The sequence below is a fragment of the Chrysochloris asiatica genome, unplaced genomic scaffold (genome assembly GCF_000296735.1).
Source record: "Chrysochloris asiatica unplaced genomic scaffold, ChrAsi1.0 scaffold00013, whole genome shotgun sequence".
In the NCBI taxonomy this organism is placed as follows: Eukaryota; Metazoa; Chordata; class Mammalia; order Afrosoricida; family Chrysochloridae; genus Chrysochloris; species Chrysochloris asiatica.
Genome location: NW_006408531.1, coordinates 5,652,497 through 5,663,921, shown reverse-complemented (window position 1 = coordinate 5,663,921; position 11,425 = coordinate 5,652,497).

Below are 11,425 nucleotides of genomic sequence, written 5' to 3'. Positions count from 1 at the left end.
TTCACTGTCCAGCTTTTGCATCCATATGAGGTTATTGAAAATACCATGGCTTGGGTCACGCTCACCTTAGTCCTCAAGCTGATATCTTTGCTCTTCAACACTTTAAAAAGTCCTATGCAGGAGATTTGCTTAATGCAATACATCATCTGATCTCTTAACTGCTGCTTCCTTGAGTGTTGATAGTTGATCCAAGAAGAATGAAGTCCTTGACAGCTTTAATCTTTTCTCCGTTGATAAGAATGTTGTTAATGTATCATGTTATTATTATATCAATAATATACCTCTGTTGCAATCACTACAGAGGTATATTATTGATATAACAATAACATGATATATTAACAGAAAATATTCATCAGAAAGAATCAACTATACTTAAATATCCAGCATAGTCAGTATATAAAAGTTGTTTCTCAAATATGTTTTTTTTTCCTCCCTCTCCAATACCACTACTTTCTTCTTTGCTACTATTATTCTTCCCCTAAATGACTGATCGATGGCACTTAACAACAACAAATTACTTGTAACATCTCTGGTCTCTGAAGTGCACTTTTTATCAACTTGTGGCCCTTTTCATTCGACTTACTTTGACCAATGTTTCTAAAATATCAAATCTGATCTGCTTACTCCATTCTTAAGGTACATTGTTTTTTTAGGATTAACATAAAAATTCTTAATGTCAATAATAAAATTCCCAGTCTGGACCTTCCTTTCTCTTACACTTCAACTTCACCATGTTCCAATCTGTTCCGTCTTTGAAGTCTGATTTCAAACCTAGTAAATTTGAGATCTTTAATGCCCAAAATAAATTGAAGATGATGAGTAAATTGTCCAAATTTTGGTAGTTCAATTACCTGCATGGAAAATTCCATTGTCTTTTTAGGACCATTAGTCCACGAATATTTTGCAGTCCCCTCATATTATATCATTGTTAGTTTCCTGGTTTTGCTAATGTACAAAGATTATGTAACATGACATCACTAAGGAAACCTGAGAGAGGGTACAAGGAGAGCTCTCCGTGCTTTTGCTGCTACATATTGTGAGTCTTAAAAGATTTCAAAATAAAAATAATTAAAAATTTCACACTCTTCTACTGATTTGTTTTATCCTATTAAAGAGTTCTAAGGAAGTATTCTGGATAGGATACTTTTTTCCTTCTAAAGAACACTGAGCAATTTTTTTCACAAAACTAGATTTAAACATTGTCTACTTCAATAAACAATACTTAGTGCCATCATGCAGCAACATTAGCAGCATAAGGCTTTTCTGAATTGCCACTAACAGAAAGTCATTATCAGTATGACCTGGCTTCCCAAAGGAATGAAGCAACCTGAAGTCATACAAATGATCACAGCAGGAATAAACTTAAGCCTGATGGGTTTCCAAGTACTCTAATCTTTGAAGAATAAAACAGCCACTTGGAGGAAACAGAGAAGATACTTAGAGCTTCATTCGAATACATCACTGATTTAATTCCTCCTCCTACTATAGATCTTGTGGATCATGACAAGCAATGGACAACATTGAGAAGTATGAGTATTCCAGAATAATTAATTATGCTCATGAGGAATCTGTACCTGGACCAAGAAGCAGTTGTTCAAACAGAATATAGGAACACTGAATGGTTTAAAATTAAGAAAGATGTGAGACAAGGTTGTATTCTTTCAACACACTTATTCAACCTGTATGCTGAGCAAATAATACGAGAAGCTGGGTTTTTCTTCTCTACGAAGAAAAACGTGGCATCAGGATTGGAGGAAGACTCATTAACAACCTACGATATGCAAATGATACAACCTTGCTTGCTGAAAGTGAAGAAGACTTAAAACATTTACTGATGAAGATCAATGACCAAAACCTTCAGTATGGATTACATCTCAATGTAAAGAAAACAAAAATCCTCACCACTGGACCAATACACAACATTCTTATCAATGGAGAAAAGATTGAAGCTGTCAAGGACTTCATTATTCTTGGATCAACCATCAACACTCATGGAAGCAGCAGTCAAGAAATCAAATGACTTATTGCATTTGGCAAATCTGTTGCACAAGACATTTTTAAAGTGTTGAAGAGCAAAGATGTCAGCTTGAGGACTAAGGTGCACCTGACCCAAGCCATGGGATTTTCAATAACCTCATATACATGTGAAAGCTGGACAGTGAATAAGGAAGGCTAGAGAAGAATTGATGCTTTTGAGTTACAGTTTTGGAGGAGGATATTGAAGGTGCCATGGGCTGCCAAAAGAACCAACAGATCCATTTTGGAAGAAGTGCAGCCAGAGTGCTCCATAGAGGCCAGGATGGCCAAACTTCATCTCTCATACTTTGGACATATTGTCAGGAGGGACCAGTCACTGGAGAAGGATATCATGTTTGGTAAGGTGGAGGGTCAGAGAAAAAGAGGAAGACCTCCAAAGAGATGGATTGGTCAAGTGGCAGCATCGATGGACTCAAGCTTGGCAACGGTAGTTAGGTTGGCCCAGGATTGGGCAGTGTTTCATTCTGCTGTGCACAGGGTCATTATGAGTCGGTACCGACTTGATGGTACCTAACAATTATAGAATAACCTATTATACCTTTTTCATATCTTATAAAATGATTGCTGTTGTTTTTGTTAAGTACCATCGAGTCAGTTCTAATTCATTGCAACCCTGTGCACAACAAAACAAAACACTGCCCAGTCTTGTGCAATTCTTAGAATTGTTACATTTGAGCCCATTGCTGTTTCCACTGTGTCAATCCATCTCCTGAAGGGTTCTTCCTTTTTTTCTGCTGACCCTCTTCTTTATCAAGCATGATGCACTTCATGTTCCTCCTGACAACATGTCTGAAATATGAATGTTTCTAAGGCGCATTCGCTTCCAACACAGATTTATTTGTTCTTCTGGCAGTCTGCAGTACCTACATTGTTCTTCTTCAACACCATTTATGCAAACTCTATTGCATTCACATCTGAACACAGTCTGTAAAATATATAAACTCTAAATATTTTTTTGAAGTGCCCCCCCCCCCAAAAAAAAATGCTGAACTCCTCTCCATTCATTAGCTATGTTGTTGTCTTAAGAAAAATCATGGAAAGAAAACATTTAATTAGTACTTTACCTTAAGTGAATAGATTGAATACAAAACCAATTAGTATCTAGATAATAGCAAGTCTAATTACCCCCAAGCATCCAACAGGAAATCTTCATTATTTTACTTCCAGTGACTGAAGCGGGAGACACAGAACGCATCCACAACTCAGGAGAGACTGTTCTAATCCCTTTCCTGCCACCAATTCAATGATTAAGGCATTTCATCAGGAGATTAAGACTTTTGACCAATATTGAAGCTAATTCTGCTTTGCATTAATGGAAAGTGTCTGGGAGCATGTGAAAATGCAAGTTCCCTTCTATATAATCTATTACATGTCTCTTTAGTGTGAGAAGAAGGGAATGAGATGAAGTAACCACTAAGACCATTTCATTAAACTTGCAAGATTGACATACATACATGTGAAGGTGTGCATGTTCAGCCATGGAAGAATCAGCCTGAAGGACAGATACAGTGAGCAAGACTACTTACTTTTTAATCTTTGAATATTCTGAAGTTCATAGTGAAAACCTTTATAGTGGGGACTTCTGGTTAATGATGCAAAATGCAGGTGATTTTACTCTGGACACAAATCTTCCCCTTCCTGAATTATAGATGAATTTGGCTGATGCCCCCTTCTTGTCACACAGATAGCAGACCACGTCTACTCTGGTGAACTTTCACATCATATTAGAAACAAAAAGCGTATCCTTGGGCCCTGTGGGCAGTTGTCTCTAAAAGTGGAAACACCATGAGGAATAACCCTTCTTTAATTCTCCACAATAAGATAATATACTCCTCTGCAGATGTAAAGGAGCTTCATGGTACCTGTCACATGACTAAAGCCTTCATTTATGATCCATCTATAATAGATGGTGTGGCATTGTAAGAGAAGCACTAGACCAGTTTGAACTGCAAAGTCACTAGTTCAAACCCACCAGCCTATACAGGGTCGCTATGATTTGGGACCGACTTGATATCATTTAATAACAACAACAACAAATAATAGACAAAAGGAGTCCCTTTTGTTAAGCACTTGACTACTAACTCTAAAAGTTGGTGGTTCCAGCTGAAAAGGTCATAGCTTTGAAAATCCTATGGAATGTAGTTCTACTGTTGTACACATAGGGTCTCCATGAGGTAGAATCAGCTCGATAACAACTGGTTTCTATTTTATTTTGTTTTATAATGAATAAAAGGATAGTTCCACTTAGTAAATAACAGTAATAAGCTCTGGAAGTATACCTCAGACATCACATTTACTATTGATAAGCTGGTACCCAGCTATTTCTGTTTCAGAACTGGATGTTTCATAAGATAGTCATTTGCGTGGGATCTGCTGACATTCAAGCAACAGTAAAAATGATAAACTCCTTAGTAGACAGGATGGTGAAATTTTGTCTTTCATACTTTGCACATGTTGTTAGTAAGGACCAGCTCCTGGAAAAAGAAAGACATCATGCTTGGTAAATTGGACAGTCAGAGGAAAAATAGGAAAACCCTTAGTAAGAGAGACTGACACACTGTCAACAACAAATGGGCTCAAGCATAACAATTGTGAGAATGGTGCAAGACTGGGCAGTCTTTCTGTTGTGCATAGGGTTGCTAGGAGTTAAAACTGACTGGACGGCACCTAGCAACAATAAGAATATAAACTTTAAATCATCTCAAGTGGTTAAAACTACTCTGAATATCAATTTGTTTCCTATAAAAGGCAAATGACAATGCTGCTTTATAGAATTAGATGTAACCACTATGTGTTCTTCTAGAATCACATCCCATCTTTAGCAGTCATCATCCTTAAACAGTCTTGTAACCATCAGGTTCATAGAAGCATGGGAGATTTACATTTATCTTAATTGTCCAACACAAGAGAGTACTAGATACACAAGTTTGCCTTGAAATGTACCTTCAACCTACATTCCAAGATTTTCTAATTATTTTGCAATTCTTCTGCCTCCTGCTACCAGGATAACCTTTGCCCTTAAATATAAAAAGGCAGGAAGGAATGCTTTGAGTGTTTTCCTTTAGAAGCTATAATCCATTCTTTGGCACTCATTGATCACTGACTGCAGACTTCCTGTGACCTCCTGACTCTATAACCCTGTGCACTAGATAAGTACTAGGTGGGAAAACATATGTTCAGCTTCCTTCTACTCAATCCTTTGAACACAAAAACAATTTCCAAAGGGTAAAAAATGTTTTCCCACTCTCAATTGGATAGATCAGGATCATTACTGAAATAAATAACTAAATAAAAGAAGTTCAAAGAAGTAAAAGTAAATGCTGTGGGAGAACCAGGTGCTAAACCCTGACTTCACTCCATTTTTGTTTGAATAAGAGCCAGTACAAAGGATTAGGAGTCCTGGTGGGGTACTGTAGGATAAGCACTGGACCACATGGTCTGTTTGAACCACAAGGTCAGTGGTTCAAATGTAAGCCAGCTGCTCCTTGGAAATCTTGCATAGGGATGCTATGAGTTGGACTGAATCAACAGCACTTAACAATAACAATAAAAATAACAGCAATGCTAAGATGTAACATATAATGTGATTGGCACTGTGCCAGAGTACAAGAATAGTAAAAATTGATAAATAGTATTTATTTTCACTGGAATTTAGTGTATGTGTGCCATATATAACACAAAATATCAATGAAGCTAAAATTAAATTTTCAAATAACTTTGCAGTTTGCTAGGAAGATCAGGAAAATGCCCAGTGTATGCCCCCAGCACTACCCAATTAGCATAGTTTTTCTATATAATAGTTTAGTGGCATAAAATTTCACAACATCCTGGCTTTTTAAGAAGCAGAGCATCTAGAATCGCCTTTATCATTTGTTAAAGATCATTTCTAAAATGATGTCACACAGAAGAGTGTTTTGACTAATGAAAAGTTATCATGTTTTAATTGTATTTCTATAAATAGAATAAAATTTAAAGAGTTTTTTTTATCTATTTTTACATTTATTGGATGATTCTTCAGATTTTTAGGAAGTATAGTCTACACAGCCTTTGGTATGAATTACATCTCAATGTAAAGAAAACAAAAATCCTCACCACTGGACCAATGAACAGCATTCTTATCAACGGAGAAAAGATTGAAGTTTTCAAGGACTTCATTCTTCTTGGATCAACTATCAACACTTACAGAAGCAGCAGTCAAGAAATCAAATGACGTATTGCATTAGGCAAATCTGTTGCACAAGACTTTTTTAAAGTGTTGAAGAGCAAAGATGTCAGCTTGAAGACTAAGGTGTACCTGACCCAAGCCATGGGATTTTCAATAACCTCATATGTATTTGAAATGCTGGACAGTAAATAAGGAAGACCGGAGAAGAATTGATGCTTTTGAGTTATGGTGTTGGAGGAGAATATTGAAAGTGCCATGGGCTGCCAAAAGAACCAATAGATCCATTGTAGAAGAAGTGTAGCCAGAGTGCTCCTTGGATGCAAGATGGCCCAACTTCGTTTCTCATACTTCAGACATATTCTCAGGAGGGACCAATCACTGGAAAAGGATATCATGCTTGGTAAGGTGGAGGGTCAGAGAAAAAGAAGAAGATCCCCAACGAGATGGATTGGCCAAGTGGCAGCATTGATGAACTCAAGTGTGGCAACGGTAGTGAGGTTGGCCCAGGATTGGGCCGTGTTTCATTCTGCTCTGCATAAGGTCGCTATGGGTTGGTACTGACTTGATGGTACCTAACAACAACAACAACATAGTCTACATCATTCCCTCCTCACAAAATGAGTTTCCTTCTCAATTCTTGAAATGTATAATGTCAGCCCAATTATTGTCATGTATTAAAAGCATGTTTAACTTGGGGCAACACATTTAAATTTCTGTAGGAATGTTTGCATATATTTTGTATTCAAGAAAAAGGTATTCACATTTTAGAGATTAAATTATGTCTTTATGAAATATGCATGCTATTATCTTTATGACTCAAAGGCTGCAAAGATATGAGTATCCTTATTGAAAGAAAAGTCTGCTAAACTAATATTGAATAAACCAGGGGTAATGCTAATCTATTCTCTCTAGAAAACATTTTTTTTTTTAAGTTTTTATTTTTATTTTTCATTTTTATGAGATTATCCATTGTTGTTGTTGTTAGGTGCTATCAAATTGGTACCGACTCATAGTGACCTTATGTACAGCATAGCAAAACACTACCCAATCCTGGGCTAACGTCACTATCGTTGCCACGTCTGAGCCCATTGATACTGCCACTTTTCCAATCCATCTCTCTGCCTTACCAAAATAAGAGTTGCAAAAGTTCCTAAGAATGCCAAGGTATTGGAAGTCTTTTATTCTCCATTTGGCACAGGTTTTGTGCCCCCTTTGCCTTCTAGTAAAGAAAGGAAACATTTGGAACTGGAGTCCTACAGCAGTTTAAAGGGGGTAAGTTTGCAGTGCAGCAAGCCCAGGCTTTTGGGACTATAGCTGTAGGGCAAGAGTGTGAATTTGATGTGCCAACTACTGAAAACGGTAGAGCTAGAGCCTGTGGCAATGGCAACAGAATCTACATATTCCCTTAGGATTTTGGTCTCACCTATGGAAAGGTGCACAACTCCAATACAGCCCTTTAGAGAAACAACTTTGTGCCATATATAACTGCTAACAGCTCATAGAAGACATCACAAAAGGGTTCCCTGTAACAGTATGTATGCACTACCCCATACATGGGGTGGGTCAAGGACCTTGCTGATTCTAAACCTGGGGTGGCCCAATCTAGCACACTGACCAAAGAGCATGCATATGTGCAACAGAGAAGTATCCTCTTGACCAGTCCCTTGAGCGCTGAGTTACACCAGATTCTTGGACCAGTTGCCCAGCTCTCTGATGGATAGCACCATGACACCCATGACAGAAGCACCCCCACCCATGGGAGGGTCATATATTTGAGGTGTAGGACCTGTTTCTGAAGAAGCCTGGTACACAGATGACTGAGCTCGAGGTAATCCCCCATGCTGGATTGTCGTGCCCATAAAATCAGCCATGGAAGGTATGTCGATTGATCAGGGCACAGGGCAGAGTAATCAGGGGACTGAGCTGAAGGCCGCTGGATGGTACTGATGCACAAGCCCAGCCCTATAGTACTGTGTATGGACACCTACCTGGACAAAAGACTAACATTATGGTCAACATAGTGGAAAGAACAAGAGTGATGAATTAACCAGCAGCTCCTTCTGAGGAATGTTGTTGTTAAGCGCTGTTGAGCTGGTTCTGATGCATAGCGACCCTATATAGGTTTTCCAAGAAGCAAGTGGTGAGTTTGAACTGCCAACCATTTGGTTTACAGTACAGTATCACACCACGAGTCTGGGACGTAGACTTGTAGAAAGATGTTTAGACCCAAATAGAGGGTATGGACATTGTAGTTTTTCATGTGCCAATTCATAGGCCCCTCTCCCCACCAGGGAACAACTAAGCTGATGAACTGTCCTTGCTGCATGCCATATAACAGGCACCAGCATAGCAAGAGGTTAAATTGAAAACTAGGACAGGAAGACGAGGAATGAGCAGACGGCATGGACATGTTTTGGTTCTTCCATTTCCCATCAGGCTGGTAGAGTGACTGAATGGAATTCTGAAGCAAACTCTACAGCGTGACACCTACCCCTTACAGCAGTGCATTTAGAGACTACCAGAAACCATCCAGTATATCAGGGAATATCAAAGGCAGACTTAATCCAGTGCCTATCAGCTACTCACTCAGGGACCATGGTAGGCCATGAGGATTCAAATCTTAGAGCTGGATAACAGTCAGTTACCAGTGCTTGGGAATTCCAACAATCTCTTATTGCCATTGCCCAGGACTTAGTTCCAGGAAACTCCACTGTTCTGCTTCCATAGAAATGGCAAATTAAATCCCAATGGTTCATTTGTTGGGGGTACGTGGGAGTTAATGTGTAAGTTTCACCTTGGTTCCGTCCTATCCTGCCAAAAACCTTGCATTTATGTTGATACCTCTCACCAATTTGTCCTTTCATCCATAGTGTGTGCAGTAACAGCTTTTCCAGCTGGGCCACCATGACTGCTGATACAAAGAACCAGTCTAGTTGCTGAGTATGTGACAAACTCACCATCTCCTCTTGATCAGCCTACAGTGGGAAATCACCCCTGCAAACACCAGTGCCTGAAATTCATGGCATCTTATCTTCCTATGTATCATGGGGATATTGTGCCTTGGGATAGCACTCTGTTGTAGTATATATTGTTATTGTGATCTTTGGCTACAACTCTCCAACTCCTAGGCCCAAGAGATTGGGTGGAAGAATGGCAGTAAAACTGTAAGGGCCATTTAGGGACCTTGGGTAGAGTGTAGGGATAAAAACTGAACGCTCTAAAATAGCCACACTAATGTCAACCTGTGATAAATGCCCAGTCATTCCCCCCTCTTTCCATCTAGCATATATTGTTAACCCTGCATACTGAGACTCCACATTTGCATGGACTAGCCACTAATCTATTGGGAGTACGAGGCAGCTGGCACTGAGCTGTTTTTCTGTGTTTTCCTGTGACTTGACTGGAAATAGGACTCTCCTCCTACCACCCTATCCCTTCATTCCTAGAATACAAAATGTATCTACCCCATAGTATAAAAGTGACCCACAAGCCCATTCCAGTGTGGAAAATCTTGACAGTCCAACTGGGCTCCACTGGAAACAGAACTGTTCTCGTCCCAGTCAGTAAGCCATTTTTTGCTGCAACAAAATAATGTTTCTTGGACTGTCTCCTGGTCACTGTTTAAGCCTCTCAGTGAAGACCCAAAAGGAGGAATTTTCCCTTCTGGGTCTAAACACAAACACATGTGAAAGTTACACAATGAATAAGGAAGACTGTAGAAGAACTGATGAATCTGAGCTATGGTATTGGAAAAAAGTATTAAAAGTACCAAAGGCTGCCAGAAGAACAAATATATATGTGTTGGAAGAAATACAAACAAAATGCATCATAGAAGCCACGATGGTGAGAGTTTGTCTCTCGTACTTTGGACATCATATTAGAAGGGTCCTGTCTTTGGAGAAGGACATCATGCTGGGTAAAATAGGGGGTCAGCAAAAAAGAAGAACCCAATGAAATGGCTTGGCACAGTGCCAGCAGCAATGGACTCAGGAATAACGTCAGGACTCAGCAGTGTTTTGTTCTATTGTGCAGAGGGTTGCTGTGATTCAGCACCTACTTAACAATACCTAACAACAAAAACATGAATGTTATCAAATTAAATATGGGAAAGATTTCACACTTAAAACTACAAAACATTGTTGGAAATTAAAAAGAAAAAAAAAAGACTGAACTATTGCTTGTATAGATCAGAAGTGCTGTTAAGAAATAAATTCTCCTAAAAAATGATCTATAATAAATTTAATGAAATTCCTACTAAAATGCCTTCTATGTGTTTTTCTAGTAAACATGAAAGTGATTTTAAAATTTATATTAAAAATTCATGGTAATAATCTAAAATTATCAAATTAAAATAGTTAATTTTAGAAGAGGCAAAAAACACATTATCTGATTCCTATAGTTGCTGGAGAAGGATATCTTATTTGGTAAGGTGGAAGGTCAGAGAAAAAGAGGAAGACCCCCAGTGAGATGGATTGGCCAAGTGGCTGTATCAATGGGTTTAAGCGTGGCAGCGATTGTGAGGTTGGCCCAGGACTGGGCAATGCTTCGTTCTCTTCTACATAGTGTCACTACGAGGCGGAACTGGACAACAAGATGGGTTTGAACCACAAATACAGAGGTTCAAGCTTAGCAGCTGCTCCTTGAAAACCTTGTACAGGGTAGCTATGAGTCAGAATCAACTCGACAGCACTTTAACGATAGTCAGTAAAAAGTTACAGACATCAAGACAGTATGGTATTAGTCTAAAGTTAGGCATGGAAATCAATAAAAAGAATAGGGATCAAGTAAAAGACTTACACATATATACTCACTTGATTTTTTACTAATATTCTAAGATAAATAATTCAGTTCAGGAAAAGATCATATTTTTTACAAATAGTATTGGAAAAATTGAATATCTATGTATCTATAATAAAGATCAGAGCAGAAATGAATGAGATAGAAACCAGAAAAACCATAGAAAAAATCAACAGGACAAAAGCTGGTTCTTTGAAAAGATTAATGAAATTGATAAACCACTGGCAAACCTGACAAAAGAAAAGAGGGAGAAGACACAAATAACTCATTAAAAACCACGTGGGTGATGTCACAAAGGAACCAAAGGAAATCAAAAGGATAATAACAGTATAATATGAAGAGTTGTGCTCCTACAAATTTGAAAACTTAGAAGAGGTGGATACATTTTAGAAAAAACATGACCTACCTAAAATCACATAGAGTGAA